Source organism: Dipodomys spectabilis, unplaced genomic scaffold, assembly GCF_019054845.1.
Source record: "Dipodomys spectabilis isolate Male_0828 unplaced genomic scaffold, ASM1905484v1 ptg000457l, whole genome shotgun sequence".
In the NCBI taxonomy this organism is placed as follows: domain Eukaryota; kingdom Metazoa; phylum Chordata; class Mammalia; order Rodentia; family Heteromyidae; genus Dipodomys; species Dipodomys spectabilis.
In genome coordinates, this window is record NW_024871134.1 from 3,318,110 (window position 1) to 3,345,122 (window position 27,013).

Genomic DNA, 27,013 nt, shown 5'->3' on the forward strand with positions numbered 1-27,013 from the left:
ACCACAATTTTCAGATCTCAGCCACCTGAATAGCTAAGATGACAGGCGTGAGGCACTAGCATCTGGCTAGATTCAAAGTTATTTTAAATGGCCAAAGGAATTTGGCTGATAAATATGGAAAGAGCACATAAACATGGAACACAGGGGAGGTGGTGAATAAATATCCATGCATATATCATGCATGCAAATATACACAATGTTGTCATCTAAACATCTGGCATTTCTTCCCATATAGAAGACATTCAACTAGCTTTGTTTTCTTGAATTTCATTTTTTTCTGTGTTGGACCTGAGGCTTAGACTCAGGACCTAAGCATTGTCCCTGGGCTTCTTTTTTTCCTCAAGGCTAGTGCTCTACCATTTAAGCGACATCTCTGTTAATGGCTTATTATTATTATTATTATTATTATTATTATTATTATTTCATGCTTTTCTTTTTAGTCATGGTCTTTCCTGCTCTGGCTGGCTCTGAAACTTAATCTTCACACCTCAACCACCTGAGCGGCTGGGGTTACAGGCCTGAGCCAGAGTGTCATTTCCTTAAATGCTTCTTGTTCATTCTGCTACAGCCTTACAACCTCTTTTTAATTTTGTTTTACATTTCTATCAATAGTTATTATTTTTGTCATCTTGATAAATACATTAAAATATGATTTTTCACCATAACTTTAAGAACAATAAATCTTACTGAAATATAAAAATCCTTGTTTTAAAAAAATAGCATATATTAATTCCGCAAAGGTTTTTCATTGTGGTAATTTGATCAAATGCAACTCCTTCATTAATCTTTCTTAGTTCCCTCCTTCTTCACGTTAACAGATTTTAGTGGGTTTCATTGTGTTATTGTTATACATATCTAGTATTCTAGTATTTTATATATATCTAGTGATTCCTCTTGCCCTCTCTGTTATCCCTCTCCTACTTATCCGCAAACATTTTCTTTTTCTATCAGGCCTTATTACTGTGCATAAAAGAGCTTTCTGCTGAAGTCAAAAAAGCGAGCCAAAGACGGGAAATGTATTAGCAGAAATTAATCTTGATCTTGAACAGAGGACCAAATCTGAAGGTAAAAATGTGTTGTATGACCTGCCCCTTCTATCACAATTTGTCTGATAGCTTTACTTGAGTTAATACTATTATTTTCTCTTTTTTATTGTCAAGATGATGTACACAAGTAAGATAATAAGTACATTTCTTGTCACACTTGTTACCTCTTCCCTCAATTTTCTCCTACTTTACCTCCCCGCAACTCCCCGCCAAGTTGTACAGATCATTTCCAACATAGTGTCTTGTGAATATTGCTGTTGCATTGGTTTCTCCCTTGTCCTTTGTCCCACCATTCTGTTGTTCCCCTTCCCTTCCCGAATTCAGATAAACATATATACAATACCAGGGCACCAAAATCAAATACAGGGACAACAGGGGATATACCATAGGGGGAAGAACATACAAAAGAAACAAGAAATCGCATAGTACATTAAAAACAACAACAAAGATAAAGCTCTTGATGAGTATCATGTTGACCCTTGAATGGCCCAAAGTTCCACACAAAGCCAGCCGACAAAATCATCTGAAGGTGTGCAGCGAGGCCTGCAGCCAGGCTGAGCTAGGAGTTCCAGGGACCATAGCCAAGCTCCCCAGGGAGGGCAGATGCTCCAGCATGACAGTCTACATTGGAAGGGGACTTAGGACATTGACCTCGCAAATGCGAAATCATTTCTTCTATGTGTATGCTAATTAAGACTGCTGGTTAACACAACTGAGTATCGGTAAAGACCTGAAGCACTTGTCTTTGCCTTTGAACTCTTATCTTTTATTTGAGTTTTTAAAACATTATACTTTTGTTATCACTAAGTATTTGTAGAGCATTTGCCGAAGCAGTTTATGAATGCAGTGCCTCTTGATCATTGTCACCCCATTTGTCACTCTCCACACCCTTCTGTGGATAAGCATGATAGGGGGGCCTGAACTCAGGACGTGAGCACTGGCCCTGAGCTTTTGTTCCATGCTGGTGCTCTACCACTTGACCCACAGACCCACTTGTAGTTTTTATTTTTTTGGGTCCAGTCGTGGGGCCTGAACTCTGGGCCTGGGCGCTGTCCCTCAGCTCTTCAGCTCAAGGCTAGCGCTCCACCACTTGAGCCACAGCACCACTTCCGGCTTTTTTCTTTTTGCTTATGTGGTGCTGAGGAATCAAACCCAGGGCCTCATGCATGCAAGGCAAGTGCTCTACCACTGAGCCACCTTCCCACCCCCCACTTGTGGGTTTTTTCTGGGCAATTGGAAGTAAGAGTATCACAGACTTTCCTGCCTGTGGGCAGGCTTTGAACGGTGATCTTCAGATCTCAGTCTCATGCGTAGCTTGGATTATAAACACGAGCCCCCAATGCCTTGCTGGAAATCATAAATGTTAATAGGAATGCCTTCTCCACCTCATGCTTGTGCATCCCGGGGCCACACCGGTGCTGCACTGCCCACGTGCACCTGGGGACAGAGCCACCACGGGCCAGCCAGCAGGAAGCAGATGCTCGGAGCAGCTCTGTCCTGCAGCCTCAGCTCAGGACCAGAGCCCAACCCTGACATCTGCCTCAGCCAATGTTCACAACACTTCAATCTTTGCTGAACAGTAAAGGACATGGCCTCCAGCAGCATCACCTGGATTCAGCATCTATCATGTACCTGAGCTAGACACACAGGTGCAGTCATGTTGAGATGGGGTCCATGGGGAGCTGGCAGTCCCATCACTGAGGAGATATCTATGCAGAAGCCTCGTCAGCAGCCAGCTCATAGAGCCACCTCTGAAGAAGCTGTCCACACCCACACGTTACAGCCAGCCTGACTCGGAGTGTTTCACAATGATGTCATATACTTAGAAGATAGTCCCTCCCATCACCTAGCAGTGATAGCAGCAATACCAGAGCATATGATTGCTATGAATGGAGCAAAATAGGTATCGAGTGGCTGTAATCCTAGCTAAGATCCAAAGGATCACAGTTTGAATTCAGTGTAGAGAATAAACTCCAAAATAAATAGCAAAAATGTAAGGAAACATGACTCAAGTGGTAGAACACCAATGGAGCAAAAGAGCCCCAAGTTCAAATCCCCACTATGGGGAAAAAGAAGAATAAAGTATCTATGGAAATACTGAGCTTTCAAATTATGTAGCTTCAATATAGATACGTGTCAGATTATAGAACAAAAAAAAAACATGTATCAAAAGAAATCCTGTTATTTCTGCTAATATAGTGAAATTAGTGATTTCTAGCAAGGCGTTGGTGAGACCTGAAGATCACAGTTCAAAACCAGCCCAGAGACAGGGAAGTCTGTGAGACTCTTACCTCCAATTGCCCAGTAAAAAACTAGAATGGGATCTGTGGCTCAAGTGGTAGAGGACCAGCATGGAACAAAAAGCAAAGGGACAGGGCTCAGGCCCTGAGTTCAAGCCCCAGCGCTGACACAAAATACAAGCAAAACCAAAAGTAAACAAAAAAACTCACGCGACCTCTATTCCTTTTCACGGCTTAAGTTTCAAGTAGCAGTATGACCATGAAAAAAGAAATGCACAGCACACAGGACACCCTTCTCTCTCTCTCTCTCAAGACCTTGTTTCTCAGCTTCCATAGTGAGACACATTCAAGAAAAGAGTCAGCCGGCATGTCTATTTAATGAGGACCTTTACTTGACAGTTTAACAGATTCACTTAGAAGAATCCAACTCCGTTGCTCTGGCTGAGTATCTGCAGGTGTTCTAAACCCAGCACAAGCAATCTATAAGCCCAGCATGGGAGATGATTGGGAAAGCAGTTGTGAGGCGGCACTGTGGGTGCAGACACTAAGTCTGCCTGCATTTTTCATGAATGTTCAGGGGAATGGAAAAGCCGTCAACCACAGCATGGCTGCTGCACAATGACTTGCTGATGTCTTCCCCAAGAAAAAAATCCTGCTAAATCCCAGAAAGAGGGGACAAACCTATTTGCTAGGTATAATTTGGCCTGTTTTTGCCTGAGGCCATTTGTAAAATATGGTGCCAAGTCATTTCCACTTTGGGGTAAGGTCTGGAATTTACCTACTTTCTACGTTTCATTTTTGTTGGCAGGGGAAATTGTTGGACAATTTCAGCTACATACGCAGAGGTGAAACAAAAAGGTCTCTTTAATGCTGTTTTTCCCCTCTAGGGAAAATGACTAGCATTTGTGCTTCTTTATTTTTTTTAATTTGTTCTTTTATTTTTTATTTTTAGACTGCCTAAAACATCCGATGCTTTGAGGTTGAATATTCTACCTTTAGAATCTGTGACCCTCTCTTGCTTTCCTGCTGACTCAACTCACCTCTTACTTCATCTTTCCCCATGCATTTCTAATGCTTCAAGTTCACCTATTTGTATTTAATACTTTAATGAGAGTTCTTGAGAGGGGTCACATGTAGTCATCCTTGACTTGGGAAATATTACTCCCCGTTAGAAGAGACAGACTGTAAACACCATTCTTCAAAACCTTTAAGAAAGCACAATCAGTGTAAGCCAGGGTGCCACAGCTCAAGCCTGTAGTCCTAACTACAAAAAGCTGAGATGTGAGGACTGAGGTTGAAAATGAGCCCTAGCAGACCAACTCTTGAGACTCTTGATTCTAACTAATTAGCACGAAGCTAGAGGGGAACTGCAATTCAAGTGGTTCAGTGTCAGTCTTGAAGAATAAAGCTGAGGGACAGAGCCCTGATTTCAAGCCCTGGTACTGGCACACAAAAGGAAAAAATCAAAAGCCAACCCCCCCCCCCCCAAGAGCCTACATTATCAGAAGATATGTGTCAGACTACCATGTTGAAAGACCTTTATTCATCCATTCAATTCGCTCTAATTGGTTCCAAAAATTAACATATGACCTCATAGGTACAAGGAATCCATTAGGAGACAATATAAAAACCAAGCATGGATATATGATCTCAATGATAGTTCCTTGAAAACATTTCCGTCATATGTCAAAAGACATCCAATCATGCCCTCTGGCTTATAGTAAATTCTTTGTATTTTTGTTACTTCTTTTTTTGTGTGTGCTTTTTTTGGGGGAGGGGGTCCAATCGTGGGTCCTGAACTCTGAGCCTGAGCGCTGTCCCTCAGCTCTTCAGTTCAAGGATAGCGCTCTACCACTTGAGCCACAGTGCCACTTCCAGCTTTTATTCTTTTTGCTTATGTGGTGCTGAGGAATCGAACCCAGGGCCTAATGCATGCAAGGCAAGTGCCCTACCACTGAGTCACCTTCCCAGCCCCTACTTTCTTTTTGTTGTTGTTGTTGGTAGTGGAGCTTGAACTCTAGGCTTGAGCGCTGTCGCTCAGCTCTTCAGCTCAAGGCTAGGGCTCTATCACTTGAGCTACAGCACCACTTCCTCTTTGTATTTTTTTAATGACTGTTCTCTATCTTTTTCAAACTAATTCTAGAGTCTGATATTAGCTGATATATGCATATAGATTTGAGAAACATCACCGTATGATTTAAACTATTTCTTCTTCTATTCCACTACTGTACAAGTACAAATGAGCTGTATTCTTTCCCTTGGTCAGCCAGTTGTGGAGTTGTATATTTTTTTAAAACCTGTCTTTGTAGAAAACTGACTTGGTTTGACAAAAAAAGAAAAAAATGGAACTCATTTGTCATTGTATACTTTATGTTCTTTTTTAAGCTTTCTCTTGGGTATGATCTTCCAAAGGACAAAATTATATAACTTTAGAGAAAGAAACTCTCAAGTTATTATGTATAATTCTCTTCTCAGATGATGATATTTACACTCCAAAGTTTAAGTAATCTCTCAAGGTTATGGAGCTAGCCTGTGAGAATGCTATGACTTACACCTAGCGTTCACTGGTTAAAATATACACACTCACACACACTCACTCTCTCTTTCTCTCTCTCTCTCTCTCTCTCACACACACACACACACACACACACTTTGTTCTCTCTACTATTCCAAACTTGAATCAGACATACACTGTGTTAGGAACAATGCATGAGTTAATTTGATTTCCATATCCCACTGGTGTCAGTGGGTCATGCCTGTAATCCTAGCTACTCGGGAGACTGAGATCTGAGGATTAAAGTTCAGAGGTGGCCCTAATAGAAAAGTCCTCTATCCTTTTATTTAAAATAACCACAAAGCAGGCAGAAGTGGAGCTGTGGTTCAAGTGGTGGAGCACCAGCCTTAGCAGGGGCTCAAAATAAGGTAAGTAAGAGAGTAAAACATGAGGTCCTGAATTCAAGCCCCATACACTCTCTCAGCTCTCTCCCTCTCTGTCTCTCTGTCTCTCTGTCTCTGTCTCTCTCTCTCTCTCTCACACACACACACACACATATACATATACACACACAAATTCTATAGCCCATATACAATACCATCACCCATCACTATCATGATTTGAAAGCAAGTTTTTTCCTTGAGGGAAAATAACTTCTCAGATAAGTTTCAGACTGTCTTAATTTTGTTCTGTATCTCCAAAGAGACACTGTACACTACGGCATATTGCTGAAATTAAGTGGTTTTCTAGGAAGCACAAATAGGGATTACATATGAATATTAGACAAATATTGAATTTAATCAGAATTTGAACTGTAATTTACAAGTATTATCTCCTCTGCTAGAAGTACTCTACATTATTTTTTGGAAGTACCGGGGTGTGAACTCAGAGCCTGTGCTTGCTAAGCAGGCACTCTACCAACCAACACGCTTTCCTTACACAGGTGGGAATGCAGAATGTGATTCTAGGCCTGGGTGAGATGAAGTCTTGTCTGCTTTTTGCCTGAGCTAGCTAGGACTTCACTCTGCCACCCAGCTAGGTGGGATTACAGGCATGAGCTACCTGACCCAACTCTTTATAACTAAACTGTATATTTTGCAAATAAACATATAAATACTTATTGAATAATTTGCTCCATTTCTGAAGAGCAAAATAATTAGCAAATGATATTAGAAATACTATTACAAATCAATTGGCCATTAGTAAAATTGGTAGGGTATTATTTATACCATTGTCCCTGAAACAAAGTCAGTATTTCCTATTGAAATGCAAATAAACCAGGAAGCTAGACACACAAATTCGAATATCACTCACCATCTGAGCTTATTTTCTAAGTGTTTGGGTGAGTTACTCAAATTCTCTGGACAATAATCTCTTTTTGATCAAAATCAAGAAGAGGGGTGGTGGTTCACACCTGTAATCCTAGTGCCTCAAGAGACAGAGATGCAAGGATCACAGTTTAAAGTCAGCTCAAACAGAAAAGTCCATGAGACAATGATCTCCAATTAACCAGAGAGAATCCAGAAGTGAAGTTGTGGCTCAAGTGGTACAGCATCACAGTCGGGCAAAAAGAAATCCAAGGGACAGTGCCTCGGCCAAGTTCAAGCTCCAATGCACCCAAAAAGGAAAAAAAAATCTAGGTCCTCCTTCAGCTGACCTAGTAACATTGAACAGTCTTACTGCAGTATCTCTTCCTGCTTCTCCTGCTTAGAATTTATTCAAGCAAATAAAGCAGTGTCATTTTCTGAAAGCTGATGAAGCATCCAAGATCAGCCTCAGCTACCCACGGATATGATAATTGTCTTGGCAGTCTTCACCAATTAATATCACATTTTTACAAAATTAAAGTATTTAAACTGTACTTCATGCCGAGGACTGTTAAAAATCACAGTACATTTTCTTTTTAACAGTTACCACAGGAAACTTTTACCACCGATTTTAGCAAGGCGGAACTTAATTAACACAGTATTTATTGCCTCTCATTTCAGTCAGACAAAATACATGGAGGTCACAGCCATGTAGGGCCCTGTGTGTCTGTAAACTTTAGAAAGACATTTTTTTTTTACCCATTTGTGAGAAAACAGAAATTTTCACCACTGTCTCTAGAGTTTTGATCTTCAGTGTGTGGGGCTGTGGCAGACACACCTCAAAATTCTACATCTTCTATATTTGAGTGATTCAGTTGTTAATGTTTCCTATTTTTAGGGTTATTGTGGTTTTTCCCTCCCTGACCTAATGTTCACTATAAATTTGGGACTACAGTATGTGAATATGTATATATAGATACCTATATATTACATATACATATATTATATACATACATATGTATCTATATATACATACACATACATTATTTGGTTTTGAATAAATTTGTCATGATAGAAAATATGTTGCTAATTAATAGGTTAAGGAAGTACCTAACAATGTTAAAGACAAACTGGGTATTTAGGCTATGCACAGCCTGTTGAGAGACAAGAGGGGAGGTAAAACCTTAGGAGGTAAATTTATTCCTTGGTACACCTTCAGGAATGTTATGTGGCAATTTAGAAATCTATTAAAGTAGAATTGCTAGTGATGCTGTGTGAAATAAATTCAGTTTATTCCATAAAGTAGTATGAATTAGTTTATTTCATGGTCATTTTAGGCATACCATAAAGATAATGAAAATATAAACTTTATTATTCAGTCTGAAATCGCTTTCATTACTTTTGATTGATAGTAACAATTTCTATCAATTTCTATATTCTGATGACTAACTCGGGCTGGTGTTCTATCTTCTACCAGGCTTTCGAATATAATTACATAAGATGCAATTTTAATACAACCTTTTTTTTTTCAAAGTTAAAAGGGAAAAATCAATGTTTCCGGGACTGAAGAAAAATGGAAAACACCGTGCACAGTTGCACAAACGTGAGTGCCTTTTCTTTTGAGGCCAGTACTGGGATTTGAACTCAGAGCCTGTCACCTTACTTGGCTTTTGCACTGAAGGCTGGTGCTCATCCACTTGAGCCACAGCTCCATTTCCAGCTTTTTGCTGGTTAGAGACAAGATTCTCAAGGAACTCGCCCCCCTCCTCCACACCCCAGGCTGGCTTTGAACTGTCATTGCAGGTCTCAGCCTCCTGAGTGGCTGAGATTACAGACGTGAGCCACCAGTACCTGGTTCAAACCCGAGTTCCATTAACTCGATGCCCAGCCAACTGCGGACTGTCCCCATTGCAACTCCCATGGCGAGGGAGCGTCGTAGTTACCTAGGCGTCTTTGGGGCGCATGCGCAGTGGTGGGACGCCCGGGCCGCATGCGCAGTAGTGGATGGGACGCCTGGACCACAGGGAAGGCCTCCAGGGCCACAGTTAGCAGAGGCCGGCCCTGCGGCCTGCGCAGGAGCAGCCTCAGTCCTGAGCACCCAGTGATCAGGGAGCTGCCCTTGCCCTGACCTCCTCTGCTCACTCCAGGCCCCACAGCCCTGGCTCCCCAGGCCGGCACCCCTGGTGTCCACAGTCTTGGTTTGACCCCGAGGAAAGTGGATTTACAGCTGCAGTTTGCCAGGCTGTGGGAAAGGGGACAACAATGATTAACCAACAATATCTGTAATCGTAGGTTGGCCCCAGGCCTATCTTCTTAGGAAGACACCAACATTGCAAAGCATGTATGCCTGTGTATGAAAATTTTAAGTAGAGGTGGTAATTTTTACTGGCAATTATAACTCAGGAAATATTCTTCTTTCTTCTTTCTTGGTGGTTGAAAGATTACTGAGCCTGGCGTTCTTAAAAGATTATTTCACCCTCTCAAGTAATTGTCACATCATTTCTTCTACTCAAAACTCTACAAATAATTTTAGGGAGTAAACATGCATAAAAATGAAAAACACATGGTGCTATGTCTTGACAATTGTGGAAATTGAGGGGGGGAGAAGGTGAATGGTGAGGCAAAGAAGGGAAATTGAGTCAGAATAAGCCACATCTTAGTGTGAAAACAGACCAAGGAGGTTTGAGGAAATGCAACTGGGAAGAGAGGCGGGAGATGACGGGACAGCTATGTTCTTATTGCATTGGATCCACAATGCTAAAATGAAACCTCCCTTGAACTACTAATGGATGCTAATAAAAAGAATGAAATAATACATAGCACGCGGTGCAATTCTAGCCTTCTGCTGACAGCTCTTCACATATTCCAAATAAGCAACACTTTTATTTCACAGTTTATAGCTGACTTCCTCCCTCACTCCCTCCCATCTTCTCCTCTTGAACACTCCCACCTCAGAGTTCATAAGAAGCTTCTCTTTTACTACTCTGCTTATCCATTGAAATGAATAGTTTCTAGGTAAAATCCGTTTTTATTCCCAAACAATCTCCTTAATACTTTTGAACAAAATAACCATTTTCCACACAAAAAAGATCATCAATAAATAGGGGATAATTTACTTTATAGCTCTGTGATTTTAAGTTATTCTATAAAGCACATTTTTTGAGAAAGTATTTTGCTTGATTAATGTATTATGTAAAAATTACACTCTATTAAAATGATTGTATGTTGACTAATTCGCCTCAATTCTGACACCAAGACAGCTTTTCTCAAAATGTCAAGATCATGCCATGGAAATTCCTATTTAAAAGATTTGATGACTTCCTTTCCTATTTTGCTGAATATGAGATTTTTTAGTTTGAATGTACAAAATCATTTAAACTAAAAATATTTTTTAGCTGAGGTTACCTAACAGTACAACAGTTAGATTTAGAAATGTGCATTGGTAATGTCCTTCTACAAAATGAAATAAATGAACTTAAAGAAAGTAATGTCTGTTAAAATCCCATGAGTCCTTGTGACTAAGCAAACCCCATAAACGACTGTCATCAAATAAAACATGCAACATCAGATAATGTGCAAAAGTACAAAGCAAGCACCACACAGGTATCCATGAGAGAGTTAAATGCAAAGAACAGAAAACAAAGCAGAAGAGATTCTCTCCGGGGATGGCCTGCTTCCACTCCCTTTCTCCCTCAGAGCAATGAGAAGACAAGTTAATTCAGCTTATACATGGAAAAATTTCACTCCCAACCAGTGGCACCCAGGCCTCTTCCACCTGACCTCGCTGTCCTCTATCCAGATGTCCTAGAGAAAACTAGGTCAGCTCCTGTGTGCCAAGAGGCGGCAACACAGAAGAATAAACAGTCCCCTGATCAAAGCCATCAGTTATTTTGGTCTAGAAATGAACAAATTATATGAGTCACAATATTAGAGCAAGAACAAGAAAAGCATGTAGTTCTAACTCCCCTTGAATTTAAGTTATCTGCAGATTTCTGTGTATCTTAATGCTGCCTGCCTGTTTGTTTGTTTGTTTGTGAAGGGGAGAAGATTAAGGAGTAACAGGATAAATTGAGTCAGAGAAAATGAATTCAGAGATATTGAGTTGCACTAGAAGCTCCTTTTGTTAGATGAGTTGTTTGTCTCCTTGTTACAGAGCACATTTAATAAATACTAACAATATAATGAAGTTGAATATATATGTAAATATATCTGAGAGAGAGACAGAGACAGACAAAGAGAGGTACCTAACTCACTAAAAAGCAAAGCCTAATTAAGTGGGAAAGAAAATTAATACATGATACTGTAAATAGTGACCAGTTGTATAACTAACTGTTCAGTTTGTCTGATGTGAAAAAATTGTCATTATTTCATTCAAGTTGGTCAGGTACTTTCATTCATAATAACAGAATTATCTTGGGAGACCAATCATGCATAAACATGCTGGAATGCTTAAAATATGTATGACTTCACAAAATTTTGATGCTACTATAGAATACTTAAAGAATGCTTACCAACGTGATTTTTACTTCTGTTAGTATCGAGATTTACAAGGTGTCAGAAACGTATACTATTTAAAGAGGTGAGCCATATCCAAGGCATTCGTACTTTCCCTTAAGTAATTTGAAATCTGGATAAACACGCCAAGCCCCAGGGGCTCACACCTGAAATCTCATCCACCTTCGTTCCTGTACGACAATCTCATCTGCTCTCCTCTGTCTTCCTGGGAAACTAATGCCAAAAACAGCAAAGTCTGGCCAACACTGTAGTATTGTGTTGGCATAATACGTTTATCAGCAATGACCTTGGCAAATTCATCAGTCCCTTTCTCTGCTGCTTTAATATCAGTAGACATTTTTCAGCACAGGTATTTAAAAATTAAATGTCATGTGTTTTTTTTTCAAGTTTTTACAACCAGCCTGTGATGTGTGGAGCTCCCTTCAGACTTCAGTTGTGCGTGTCATTACAATAGTGTCCGTGAGTGCCAAGCTCATAGCCACGGCTTCGTCTAGAGCCATGTATGTACTGGGGTGTTGATCGGTCCTTCCCATGGTACAGGCAACATCTTCCTTTTCAGATTTCTGTGTTGGTTTTCTATTTTATTTTATTTTATGAATGTTCATTCATCACTTTCCTCGTGGAACTTGTAGAGCTTATCCTCTTATTACTGCAGGTTAAGAGACAGCACTCAGGCCCTGATTTCAAGCCCCCGTACTGGCAGCAGAATGACAAAAACAAATACTGTTTAGATGTGTGCATTTTGAAGAATCTGTTGTATGATCGTGTTTGTGAAGAAGGGGAATCTGGATGTAGCTCATTTTCATGTAGAAACTGTACTGAGTATTGAGTGAGGTAATGTTTGTTAAGCATATAACAAGGGTGCCAGGAACAAGAGGAATGCGCAACAGGAGTACAAACTACATCCTTCCAAGTTATCTTCCATCTGTCCAAGAATGGAAGCTTCATACCTACTCACTGTGTTAAACACTAAATTCACAATTGCCAAACTATAGTGATTCTTATAGAATTTCTAACAATGGAATGGTGTTTTCTTGTTATTCTTAACATTCTCTTAGGTTTCAATTGATTCTTCTGTGAAATCTTTCTTCCTTCCTTACTCCTTCTCTCCTTCCCTCCCATCCTTCCATCCCTCCTTCCTTCTCTCCTTTCTTTATCCCCCTCCTTCCTCCTCTCTCCTTTCTTCCTTCCTTCCTTCCTTCCTTCCTTTCTTCCTTCCTTCTTTCCTTCCTTCCCTTTCTTTCCCTTTCCTTCCTTCCTCCCTTCTCCTTGCTTCTATCCTTCCTCCTTTCTCTCTCTGTTTTTTCCCTTCCTTCTTTTCTTATATTTACCTTTTCCAAAATCTAAAAACCTTAGCACATATTTCTTGGAAGAAAAGACTTATTATAATTGTCACGTTTTATTGAACACTTAACTTTTGTAGGAATTGTTGAAGTACATTTCATTAGTCTTTTTAATGGCTCTAAATTGAGTTCTATTTTTTATTGCTACTTAATAAATGAGGAAATTGACACACAGGAAACTGAAAGTGACTTTCTCAGGGTTACACGGGTGTGTAACCCTGTAGGGCAAAGTAAGAAACTCAGATTCAGACTCAGTCTAAGAGCCCCAAACATAACCAGTCCATTCTCCATGTTTGAAATTTCAGCATTAGAAATTGCTGTCTGTAGGACCAAGGTTCTCAGCGAAGTCCTCTCTGGCTCATGTTCTCCCCATTCCTATCTTCTGTTCCAGCTCCAGTGACTCATTCCATGAACATTCAAAAAAGCTCTTGGTTTTGCATATCTTTAAATCTTTTCTAACAGTAGTCATTTTCCTCCTCAGGACTAATCTTATTATGCCCAGCAGCTTGCAATTTCTTTCTTTAATTCCTATATTTTTCTTGAGTAATGAATTTTCAATTTCACCCTCAGTCGTGAATACCTTCCTATTGTGAGATGTTGAATTAAATGCAGGGTTCCTTGTATAACACTGCCAAGCTCCATCAGTTTTCAGAGGAGGGTATTTGCTGTTTATCTACAGATAGCAGGACAAATGAGAGAGGTGGAAACACAGGTATTTCAGATTTATATACATACTCAAACTCATTTAACTGGTAGAATAATTCAAGTAACAGGTGTTTTTATATGTGATAACATAAATTACATTTGTCTAGTCTTCAAAATCACATTAGCAGAAGTAGAGCTGTGATTTGAGTGGTAGAACACCAGCTTTGAGTGAAAAAAAAATAAATGAGAGGTCCCCAGTTCAAGCCCCAGTACTAAAGAGAAAAGAAGAAGGAAAGCTAGGGTCCCATGGCTCACTCCCCATAACCCTAGCTATTCAGGAGGCTGAGATCTGTCTGAGGATCATGGTTCAAAGCAAGTGGAAACAGGAAAGTCTGTGAGACTCTTATCTCCAATTAATCACCAGAAAGCCAGAAGTGAATCTGTGGCTCAAAGTGGTAGAGCTCTTGCCTTGAGCAAAAGAGCTCAAGATAAGCACCCATACCCTGAGTTCAGGCCCCAAGACAAAAAAAAAAGAATGAATAAAGAAAGAAAAAAGGAAAGGATGAAAGAACGAAGGAAGGAGAGAGAGAGAGACAGACAGACAGACAGACAGACAGAGAAAGGATCAAGGTTCAGAGCCACCCTTGGCAAATAAATCTGAGTTGTAATACACTTACCATTAACTGGCAAAAAGCTAGAAATAGACAGAAGTAGAGGTGTTGCTCAAGTGGAAGAAAGCCAGCCTTAAGTGATAAAACTAAGACAGAGCGTGAGGTTCTGGGTTCAAACCCTAGTACTGCACACGTGCATGCACGCTTGCGCGTGCGTGCGCCCACACACACTCACACACAGTTCTTTTGGTAATTCATATTTATTACATTAAACTTTTTATATGAGTCTAAAAGTAAGGTTCTCAGTTTCCAGGAAAAGACAAGATTCCATTTCCAAATAACTGGGGTTTAGAAAGTTCCAGCTTTGGTCTGGGGTGTGGTTCAAGTGCAAAATCTGCTTAGCAAGGCCTTGAGGATAAAAGAAAAAGTTCCGGGCTTTCTTTTCATTGGCCAGCAGTTTCATATATTGAGTCAAAAACAATCAGATGGACTTGTATGTAGACGTGACCTTTCGTACGTGTGTGTGGCATGATGACGTCTCCCATGGGGAGTGTGATCACGTGTGTTCATTCGTCCCCTTTGTCCTCTCTGTTCTGTCCTTTTGGCTATGTAAGAGACTTTCCACAGGTTTGCACGACACCTCACTCTCTGACTGTCCAGAACAGATCTCCAATGCTTCTCAGTCACTTTTCACAGGTCATCTTCCGATCTAGACTCTCGGTGCTAGGAATTCTCAGAACTTTTTCCTAGGTGCTGGTGTTTGCTTTCACAAGAATCATGTATAAGGTGTCTGTCTTCTCTCCATTCTTCACCTGACAGCTGCCGGCCCATTATATCATTCACCCATGCAATCTCCTGCGCAGTCACTGCCTGCAAGCTCAGCGTGCTCAAGGCTGCATTGGTCAGCATCTCATTACACTTTTCACTTCCTACCACTGGCCTCTCCTTGTCCCTCATCAGGGACAATCTTAGTTTGTGCCACACAGTATTTAGACTCAGCATTATTGGGGAAGTTTGTAAGGCAGCTTGACCAGGCTGTGGAGCCAAGGTATCTAGTCAGACATGATTCTAACTCTTCTGTGACACTGTTTCCAGATGAAATTAACATTACAATGACTAATTGGGAACACAGATTGCTCTCACTAATGTGCGTGGGCCTGAGCCAATCAGTTGATGACCTGAATGAAACAAAAATATGCTGACCTGAAGTAGTAATTATCACTGCCTAATGGACTTGGAAATGGGAGTTGGCCTCTCCCTGTCTCCAGAGTGGAGAAGGTCTCCTTCAGGTATTTGCTCTATGGCATTGCGTTGGTTCCTGGTCTTTTCCAACCCTCAATTCCACACCAAGAAAGAGCTGCACCTCTCCTGCCTCTCATTTACTTGTAGTGTTCACTAAGCTCCTCCCTGCTATTGGTCATGTCAGTTAATCAACAATTCCTAATGTTTTGTGTCTGTGAGTAACAATGCTATCAAACTTCTAGGCTGTCATTCATCAGCATCATTTTTATTGTCCTTTAAAAATTTTTTCATTAACATGTGGTTTAGTTGTTAATTTTAATTATTATTATTGTATTTATTTTTGGTGCTAGCGCTGGGGCTTGGAGCCAGGGCTTCTGGGTCTTGCTTGTCTTTTTCTACCACTTGAGCCAGCTTTTTATTATTTTTGCTGATTAAATGGAGATAAGAGTTTTACCAACTTTCTTGTCTGGACTAGTTTAAACTGTGATCCTCAGGTCTCAGTCTCTTGAGTAAGTAGGATTACAAGTGTGAGCCTTCAGCACCCAGCCATTTGCATATATTAACTGTACAAATTAGTGCATTTCATTCTGACTTATTTTTGTGCCAGCCTTAGTGCTTGAAATCAGGTCCTGGGTGCTGTTTATGAGCTTTTTGTGCTCAAGTATACCACTCTACACTGTGTTTGACAGCTTGCCTTGGGAAACTACAGGGGGATTCTGCTATTCTGTCCCTGTCCATCTTTTTTTTTTTTTTCAGGTAAGGGGTAGGTTTATTCAGTAGACCTGCTGGGACCAGGCAAGGTTGGCACTCCACGTGGCTGGGAAAGGCCTGGGAATGAGAGAGAGCTGGGAAAGAGAGGAAAGAGCTAGAAAAGAGCAGAGAGAGGGGTAAGAACAGTAGCACTCATGTGGTATTCAGGTAAGGGGTAGGTTTATTCAGTGGACCTGCTGGGACCAGGCAAGGTTGGCACTCCACGTGGCTGGGAAAGAGAGAGGAAAGAGCTAGAGCAGAGAGAGAGCAGAGAGAGCTAGAAAAGAAGAGCAAGAGCCCTGCCGATCTTTAGTATGGAATGGCTCTGGTGTGAACTGGAAAATTTAAGTTTGCCATTAAAAATTATTTTATTATGATAAAAAAATGCCCTGATTAGTTCTGACATTTAATTGCAACAGAGCTCCACAACCTTGAAAGGCAGCCATCCAGAATTTTTAACTACCTTTATGATTAAAAACTTGTAGTACTTCTGTTTTATTATATCTTGAGTGTAAAAAGACAAAAAAAAATGACCTCTTGTACACTTAAGTTGGTGGAATAAGTACAACAAATGAAAGTTTGTTGCCTAGGGCTCATGCCTTTAATCCTAGCTACTCAGAAGAGATGTGAGGACCAAGGTACAAAGCCAATCTGGGCAAGGAAGCCTGTGAGACTCTTTATCTCCAATTAGCTATCAAAAATCAAAAGAGTAATTGTGGCTCAAATGGTAGAGTGCCAGCATTAAGCAACAATGTTCTGAGTTCAAGCCCCAAATGTAATCAATGAATCCTGAAACAATCTTCACCTAAATAGAAGACATATGCACCTCTAAAAATAAAAATGAAGTAGAGAGCATATTGTTCAGTATATCAGGAAACAGCATTTGATATTGTTTTGTGTACAAGTTATAATACTGATTCTAAAACTTTATACTTCATATTCAGGGATTGTAGGACAGGGATATGTTGGGATCATGGCCAGTGTCTGGTTAGGTGGGGATGTGTTGGGGTCATCATTCATCTCTGATTGGTTAGACAGTGATGTATTGGGGTCATACCCAGTCTCTGATTGGTCAGAGACCAGGATGTAGGATGTGCTCCTAATTGCCTTGTGGTACCCCCTGGACAGCTTAGCTGCAAGATTCACTTTTCTGAACTTAAGAGCAAAGTGTTTTTGATACATAGCTTGATAAAATCAATGACAGATGTGATATAGAATTTTTTTCTTGAACTAATGCATCAGGGAGTGTAGCTGTAATTCTTTATACTTTGATCTAATCTTGAAGAAACACAAAGCTAGAACAAGAAAAAATAGACATAATTAATTCACCATACTATGGCAGAACAAAGCAAGTACTTTACCATTGTGTAACATGAAATGAGCATCAAACAATTTGAGATCAAAGAAAAATCTTACAACTTTAAGGTCATTCAGATTTTTCAGGAATATAGAGACCTTACGATTTATAACAGAACAAATATGGACTCTTATTTAATGGGAAATAATATTGGCTGTCAACTCAGGAGGTGTATTTTAATTGTGTTTAACGTATTTTATTTGTTTTTTCAAGCACATAATTCAGAATTTAATTAACAGACAATTTTATTTTTATCATAAAACAAAAATATACTTCAGGAAAAAAAAATGGATGCCTTTACTGAGGCAGGATCTCAGTACCTAGGTGCTGTATCTTACCGTTTGCTTTTAATGTTGGTGCTCTGTCTCTTGAGCCACAGATCTACTTCTGCTTTTTTTTTTTCTGTGTTAATTCATGGTAAGAATCTGGCAGAAATTCCTGCCTCAACTGGCTTAGAACCATGATCCTTGGATTCCACCCTCCTGAATAGCTAGGATTACAGACATGTGCCATCAATACCTGGCTGCATAAAACATCCGAAGTTAGAGTCATTTCACATTTCCTAAATGTTCCATCATGAGGACCACAGAAAGAATTTAAAACAATAATAATTTACCAAGGTAGGGTAGGAAGTAAATGTCCTAGCTTAGTCCTGACACTCTCTCTTAATATGCGATTCGCTCATATTGCTCATGGTAGTAACTCACTACGGGGCTGAAACCCACGTGGGGGCTGCGACATGCGGAGGGGGCCGCACGCAGGATCCCGGGCAGACTGCAGACGTGGCTGCCTCCTCCACCAGGATCTGCACACTGGGGTCAGGTCTTCTGGGCTGGGCCTTGCTGACTCCTTTGAAAAGGTGTTCGGCTGGGATGCGGCCTCGTGGTGGGGCATCTGTCTGCCCAGCCTCACAGTGGGGTGTCTGTCCCCTGGCTTCACAGTGAGGTGTCTGTCCACCCCACCTTGCAGTGGAGCATTTGTCTGGCCTCAAGCACAAGCAGCCCAGTGAGCAATGTCCTGGCACCGGCTCGATCCCAGGACTGGCAAAACGAAGAGTCCCTGTATGTTTGACTTGCTTATGCCATATAATGTGTTAGCAGGCCAGCGTCCTGACCCCAACGACCTTGAGAACCTGAGCACCGCCCCCACTCCGCTGGGCTTTGCTCTGCAGGGCTGCTCCTGGGCCAAAGGGGGAGGAAGCGCGGGCGGGACCCGGCGATCGGCCAAGGGCTAGATCGGCCATTGTTTTAGAATCCCAATAAAGACAGCTGGATGCGTGCAGGTGAGAAGGCCCTGAGGTACCTCAGGGTATCTACAGCTTCCTCTTCTGCCACTTCTATTCTATCCACAGCCCCCTCCGCCATCACCAGGGGGCGGGCTGGAAGGAGCAGGCAAGGGAGCCCTGAATCAGCTCCACTCTGCGCGTGCGCACAGCATTCCCCATCACTGCGCCTGTGCACAGGCCCCCTCCGCCATCACTGCGCATGTGCACAGGCTCTTCCGCCATCACTGGGGAGCTGGGAGTATAGCAGGCTGGGAGAGCCATGAAGACTCACCATGCTGCGCTTGTGCACAACCTCCCCCATGACTGTGCACGCACACAGTCCCTCCCCCCCTTGCCATCACTGTGCATGCGCAAAGGCCTTCCATCACTGTGCATGTGCACTGGCTTCTCTGCCATCACTGGGAAGCTGGGAGGAGTGGGCAGGGCGAGCTATGAAGAAGCTCCACTCTGCATGTGCACACAGAGGTTCAGGTCCCTCCCAGAGTTCTGTGCATGAAGAATATATCTGCTCACCATGGTTTCACTGGCCACTCACTGGGTACAGTGAGCATGATGGAGAAGACATTCATTTCTGGAGATTTCCATCACAAATTAAGGTGAGTCCATCCAAATGTGTGTGCGCACATGTGTATGTGTGTGTCTGTATGTATATGTACATATAAAAATAAAATTCGTATATAAATATACATACAAATTTATACATATATATGCATATATTTGTAATTTGTTATACATAAAGTGTCTTTGAGGCAGTAGTGTGGGTTAGGGAGCTGGTGTGAGTCTTAAATTTTTAATGTCTCATGTCCTCCTTGAGTGTGAGCAGAGTACATTTCTTTCACCCCACAGGCGATCACTGCTGAGAATGCTTGCCCTTGAGACCTTGTATAAGAAAGAAATAAATCTACTTTACCAGAAGGCATTGAGTTCCGTGATGACCTGTCACTGTTTTATCTAGTGGCCAGGGGCAAACACAGGACATTTCTTGTTAAGGTATTGGTAAAGTGAAGAGAACAAAATCTTTTTATGAAAATCTTAGAGTCTTGCCTATTTGATCAACCTCAAACTCCAAACTCCCATTCCAACACAGTTTTTAAGCTTTATAAAAAGCGCTGAATTGTGTGTCACAGAAACACAGCCCTTTATTTATCAACTAAGAGGAGGTTAGAAACAGGCCACAGGTAGCTCATGCCTATAATCCTAGTTAATTAGGGGGCTGAGATTGAGTATTTAGGGTTAAATCAGCCCAGGTGGGAAAGTCTGTGAGACTCTTACCTCCAGTTAACCAGCAAAAACCCAGATATGGAGGTGGCTCAAATGCTAGAGCTTCGACCTTGAGTTAAAGGTCAAACTAAAACAAATAACAACAAGAAAAAAAAAAATAACAAGATCGGATGGCCCTAAATTCAAGCCCCAGTACAAGTATACACAAAAAGATAAATAATTCCAGAAAAGTAAAGGAAAGAAGAGAATGTAGCAGAATTTTCTAACAAATATATCAAAGGCTGTGTTTTATGCACAGTGAAGAGAAGCAAGAGGAAAAATAACACTTTTTCCCCAGTAACAAGATATTCTTAGACAACTGAGAGTTTTGGAACTTCTCAGATTTCACTTGAGATGTCTATATATTCAAACCTCTCCTGCCAGTGTGTGTCTTCATTAATCTCATCAGTAGTTTAATTAAGAGGCTACATCTATATGTAGGTAAGGGGAGTATTTAAAAAAAACATGGTTATCAACATTTCTGAGCTGTTTCTTTAGCTACAGTAGAATAGTTAACAGTTCTAAAGTACTAAGGACTCATACCTGTAATGAGAAAGATATGAGATATGAGAAGCCAGCTCTGGCAGAAAAATCCATGAGACTCTTATCTCCACTTAACAAGCAAAAACAAAACAAACAAGCAAATAGAACAAAAGTATTGCTGTGGCTCATGGGTTGCAGGGGTGAGGTCCCGAGTTCAAGCCTCGGTACCAGTATAGAAACCAAAAAGCAAAATTCCTTGGCAGAATTTCTGGTTTTCACCATGTATAGATGTAGCCAAAGTGAATCTCCACAGATCTGCTCAAAGTTGCAAGTGTTCCTGTTAAAGGAGACTCCTTGGCTGGTTCCCTCCACAGCAGAACACATGGCTGGTCCTTTTGCAGATGTGCATGTTCTCTGCATTCTAATATTCTGTCTTCTATGCATCCCCAATAACACGCCATTCATCACTGACATATTCAGAACTTAGTATCATTTGTATTTCTGGTTTGCAATTTTTAGATTTACCCTATTAAGACTAAGCTGCAAGCCAGGTGCTGGTGGCTCATACCTGTCATCTTAACTACTCAGGAGTACTGAGGAATATGGTTTCTGCCCAGGCAGAAAAGTCCCTGTGAGCCTCTTATCTCCAATTAACCACTCAAAAGCTGGAAGTGGAATTGTGGCTCAAAGTGGTAGAGGGTTAGTCTTGAGCACTAGCCTTGAGCTCAGGGACAGTGCCCAAGCCCTGAGTTCAAGCCCCAAGACAGGAAAGAAAGAACAAAAAAGACTAAGCTACAGATGCCCTATATAAAGAAATTCCAGGAGTTGTGCTAATGTCAGAGAATTCTGAAATTCTCAAGTGTCAACATCTACATTCCCTGTCTGCATAATTTCTTGTCCTCAGGATCCTTCATTTTCTTGATACATGTTATTGCATTTGTAGTATTCGTTTGTCTTTTTTGCTTCTTTTTGAAGTAGGCAGATATTTTCCTTCAGGGGAAATGGCTGCCTACTGCCCTGGGTCAGTCAAGACTGACTGGGAATGAGACAGACTTGGAGAATAACCACTGTCTGCACAGATACACACAGGCCCACGTGAAAAGAAACATTCTTCCCTGGTCTGGACTGAGAGGAATTTCTGCTTTTGAGACACTCCGGATTCTCGGGATTTCCCTCCTCAGTTCTGGATCCTCAGCAGTAACTGATGTGTTTGCTTTCCCACCCAGGCCATGGTTTCCAGGGAGCACTTTGTCATGTACTTCCACTACCTGTATTCCTATGCTGGGCCCATTTTTAACAGTGTGAGTCCTTTGTAGACAGCCATATCTCTTTAGGATTTCCAGACCTTGGCATAAGTCAGTGAGCAGCTATCCCATGTCAATAACATCCTTTACCATAAAACATCTGTCCCCAAACTCAGAGCCCGGGCACAGCTGACCCTTAGCATTTTTTTTGCTCCAAGCTGGCACTCTACTACTTGAGCCATACCTTCACTTGCAGCTGTTTCTCTGGTTAATAGAAGCTAAGAGTCTAATGGCTTTCCTGTCTGAGCTAGCTTCAAACTGTAATCTTCAGCTCTAAGCCTCCTGAATAGATAGAATTACAAGTGCAAGCCTTTTTTTTAAAAAAAGTATTTTTTACCGTCAGTTTTGAAATATTTTAAACTGTGCTCAGCATAGATAAGAGTCCACATCTTCATTTCCACCACCCCTTCTTCCTTCTTCCCAATTCCATCAGCCTACAGAAGCCTCCTTTCTCTGCTCAGTGTATCACACTTAACCCAATTTCCCTGAAAAGAGCCTGAGATGAGACACAGACAGTGATGATTTATTGGATGGTTCAATCCCAGACAGGGCACAGAGACACACTTAGTTTTGTACCAGGACTTATAAAATGGGCTTCGTCACAAAGCCTTGCCAAGAACAGTCAACAGGAATAAGTTTACCTCCTAGCTATATACACCATTATTTTTGGCCCTGTTGGTCAACATTTTCCCCAAATGCCTTTAATATTATCACAAGATCAGGTGATATCTCCTGCCCATCCTGGAAGTATTTGAACATTCTTATCTTGTGATTTTTCCCCCCATGTATTTTTTATCTGATACAAGGCATGATGGAAAGAGCTAAACATTCTGAGCATTGCCACATGCCATGTGAAAGAATAACATAAAATCACGTGGTTATGTAATGAATGGCTTGTGTGGTGATGAAATGAATGGGTCATATCCAACAAGGGCAGATGTTTCTAGAACACTTTTCAGTAAGATAACATCAAAGAGCATAGTTAAAAAATGTGTACCAATGCATTTTTTTCAATAACTTAGTAGGTATTACTATAATAAGAAGATACAAATTACAATAATTTTTAAAAGATGTTAGTGGCGTAGGTATTACTATAATAAGAAGATACAAATTACAATAATTTTTAAAAGATGTTAGTGGCTAGTATATAAGAAGAAAATTAAAGTTCAGAAATGGATTTGCCTTGATAAACATCAATGTTCCACAAATAGGTTGATCATCTTCTGAGGCTTCTCTATGAAAGTTATTTGTGAATTGTTCACAGATGGATTCATTTGTTCACCAACAGCCACTCAAGCCTTGTTGGTAAAATACTATTACCTTCAGAGGGAGGAAGAGATTTTACAGGGCCCAAGGCTTCCTCTGAGGTGCTGCTACTCTGACTTTCACATAAAGAAGTGATTTACATCCTAAGCAAGTTCACCTTTCATGAGAATTCTTAATGTCAGAGATTTTTGCCACAAAGTTCACGTAGATAAAGGGAGGACAATTCCTTTGATTGTCTTAAACTCACAAAACGTTTCCTACTCAGCAAGCCAAAACTCAGAGAACTGAAAACATAACAAATACAACAAGCAGAAAACATGTCAGTAATATTTGCTTCGTGCTAGAATTTGAAGGCCCTTGACTCTCGCCAAGCTGAATTTAACCTTCTTTTAAATTTTGCTAAGAAGCATTTAGTCAGCAAGCTGGCCCCTGTGCAGAGATGTATTTAGAAACTCCATTGCATTTAGTTAGCCTGTGTTAACTGCTGCCAAATCAGCCATCAATTGAAATATTCAAATGATTGGAAGGCTGCAAGATTATATAATTGATTTGTTTGATCCTTTATTGTTTTCTGATACATTATAATTAAATGTTATACACGTTTTATTTTATACATTGAGGGACTAGGGAAAGGTTAAAAACCAGAGCTACTCATAAAATGAGAAAACTTCAGGTGATATAAAAATGGCACAAGGCATTAAATTTTACAGCACACCTGCCCGAAAGGTGTTAAAAATATGTGAGAATACAAGGAAACATAAAATTAAATGAAATACATATTCACTAGCTTTCAGGGAAAATTGGATTATACATAGCATATGCAAATGAGGTAATAAATATAAGCATATTTTTGAGATGCTAAGATGGATAGGAAATTATATATACATATATGGTATATGTACTTTGATATGTAAATATGTATGTGTACTTCAAAATATAATGACATTATCCATAAAATACTTTCAATATTTTCTCAATTAGTTTACAGTTTAAAAAAAGGAGGATTTTATTATATAACCATATTTAGTTGGTTTCAGAGGTTAGAACATAGAAGCCCTTAATTTCAACTTATCAGACTATTACCCTATAAACTTATATAATAAAAATCAGAGGTAGAGATGGTAAATTTATATTTCCAGTTCATAGAATATTTTGGAGAAATAACTTTTCAAGTGCTAAGAAAAATACAAAACACCATTAAGCTGTGATTGTGATTATCATGGCTGTGTGGTGTTGTAAAGAAAAGACCCTAAAGAAATTTGAAGTAAAATTCCCCTGGATTCATTTAATGACTAAAAGTGAATAAGATATTTATTCACTTTATTGATCATATAATCATAAAATTATTTACAAAATATGTGTTTTAAACAAAGCCCTGAAAGATAATGAGGATATATTGGTAAATAAGAGAGTTGAATTTTCCAGTTCTTTAGAGTTGGGGGACCTTTTAAATAAAATGGAATCATATTCAAGCTTACATTTGTAATTGTTACTGTGTTCAGTGCTATAAAAGAAGATAAGGCTGGATGCTGGTGGCTCATGTCTGCAATCCTGCCTACTCAGGAGGCTGAGATTAGAGGATCATATTTTAAAGCCAGCCCAGACAGGAAAGTCTATGAGACTCTTATCTCCAATAAGCCACCAGAAAACTGAAAGTGGTGCTTTGGCTCAAGTGGTGGAGCAGTTGCCTCAATCTGAAGAGCTGAGGGACAGCACTCAGGCCCAGAGTTCAAGCCCCATGACCAAAAAAAAAATGAAAAAGAAGATAAGAAGGAGGGCATAATAAACGGTGTCACTTTAGCTAGACAAATAACATGCTTTCCAAACACAATGATTTAATTCTGCAACAAACGGTCCTATGGGCCCCTCCTTGGCCTCCTTCCTCACAGGAAGATTCTTGTTACTTCTCCTTCACAGACAGCTTTCCTGTCATTTTCAAATAAATTTATTCTATTAGTTTAGTAAAAGAAAATTTACTCGGTTGCCCATCTTTCCTTAGTTTCGACTTTGCTTTGTTTCTTTGTAAGATGGAGTCTCATGTTGTAGCCAGGACAGGCCTTGAATTGATCACCCTTCCATTCCAGCCTCTCCAGTGCAGTATTTACAGGCCTGTTTATCCAAACATTTAAGTATTTGACTTTATAAATTAGTGATTAAATTGATTTATGTTATAAACTAACTATCTACTATGATAGAAGAGAATGAATTGTAACTGCAATCTGATTACTGGACTTCACATAACTACAGTTGCCTAAGTCGTAAATAGCAGAACACTAATTCTTTTGGGTGGACCAGGATTTCCACACTGTTTTAATATTAAATTAGGTCTAACATAATTCTGTGAGAAACAATCATTTCTTGCACTTTGTGGATAAAGAATTTATGTGAAGAAATTCTTTAGTATAAGGTGAATGAAAATAAACTTTGTTTTCAGATTATTTGAATCCAGAATAGTGTGTTGCTGTTATAAAGTATATGTTGTTTAAATAGAAGATATAGTCATTCTATGTCTTGAGTTTCATATTTGCTAAATGTAATCATATTCTTTCTTGTGATCAAATATTCTTTCTTCTGGTCAAATATTTGTATGTCTATACAAATTATGTTTTTCTGTTAATAGCAGCAAATAAACACCAATATGCTTAAGCTTTGTATAATAGGAATGGAATCATATTTGGTGTCACTCCTGAAAGCAGAAAATTGGAACAGTACAATGTTGACTCTGATGGTCATAAGAAGAGTAGAGAACAATTTGCAGAAAGGCATTGGTCTGGCTTCCAAACAATACAAGTAAGGTGATTAGTTAGTTCTTCCTTGTGAATCTCTCCCTCTCCCTCTCTCTGTCTCTCTGTCTCTCTCTCTCTCTCTCTCTCTCTATATATATATATATGTGTGTGTATATATATATATATATATATATATATAATCTCATTATAACAACACTGATTAGTTTTTATTTCTTATATTTCTGATTCTTGGGATGACTGTACTGGGCTTGAACTCGAAGGCAGAATTCTCTTCCCTTTTTCACTCCGCACTGGAGTTCTACATTATGAATCGCCGTTCTACTTGCAGCATTTTCCTGGTTAATTGGAAATAAGAGTCTCATGGATTTTGGGGGAGATTATTAAAATTCCTTGGTGTTTATAGCATGGAGATTATTAATCTTTTAGAGATTATTGCCTTCAAATATCCTGTTTCCTCAAGAAAAAAAAAGGCTAGAATATGACTTAGTTGTAGAGTGCTTGCTTAGCTTGCATGAAGCCCTGGATTCCATTTCTCAATACCAGATAAACAGAAAAAACTGGAAGTGGTGCTATGACTCAAGTGGTATTATTCTAGCCTTGAGTAAAGGAGCTTAGGGACAGTGCCCAGGCCCTGAGTTCAAGCCCAGGGGCTGGAAAAAGAAAAATAAAAAAAAACAATCTGTGTTTTAAAAGGACCAAAGTCATTATTTCTTGCTCTACATGTATTCAATGATTTGATATGCTCAATGGTTTTAAACAATGCACTAATCTGGGTTTACCTGTATATTAATAAACTTTCAAGAGAAACAAGGTATAAAGTGTTATTGGGGTGAAGGGGATAGAACGAATCTGCTGTCTCCTCATCTGGTCCACAGAACTGATGTTAATTTGGGCTTTTTATAAGTGTATCCAGGGGTGTGCAGAGACCTTTGCTGCACCTTGTCATTGTCATGCCATCTTTCAGCTCAGTTCCCAGAAGTGTGTCCTGTGCATCAGCACATCACAGTGTATCACGCAGTGTTCTGTGTTCTCTTTCCAGAGATCTCCTTGCTGATTCCCAGAGTGGTTAATCTCAGTTACATAGTACACTCATGCAGCACGTAGTAACAATATAGTGG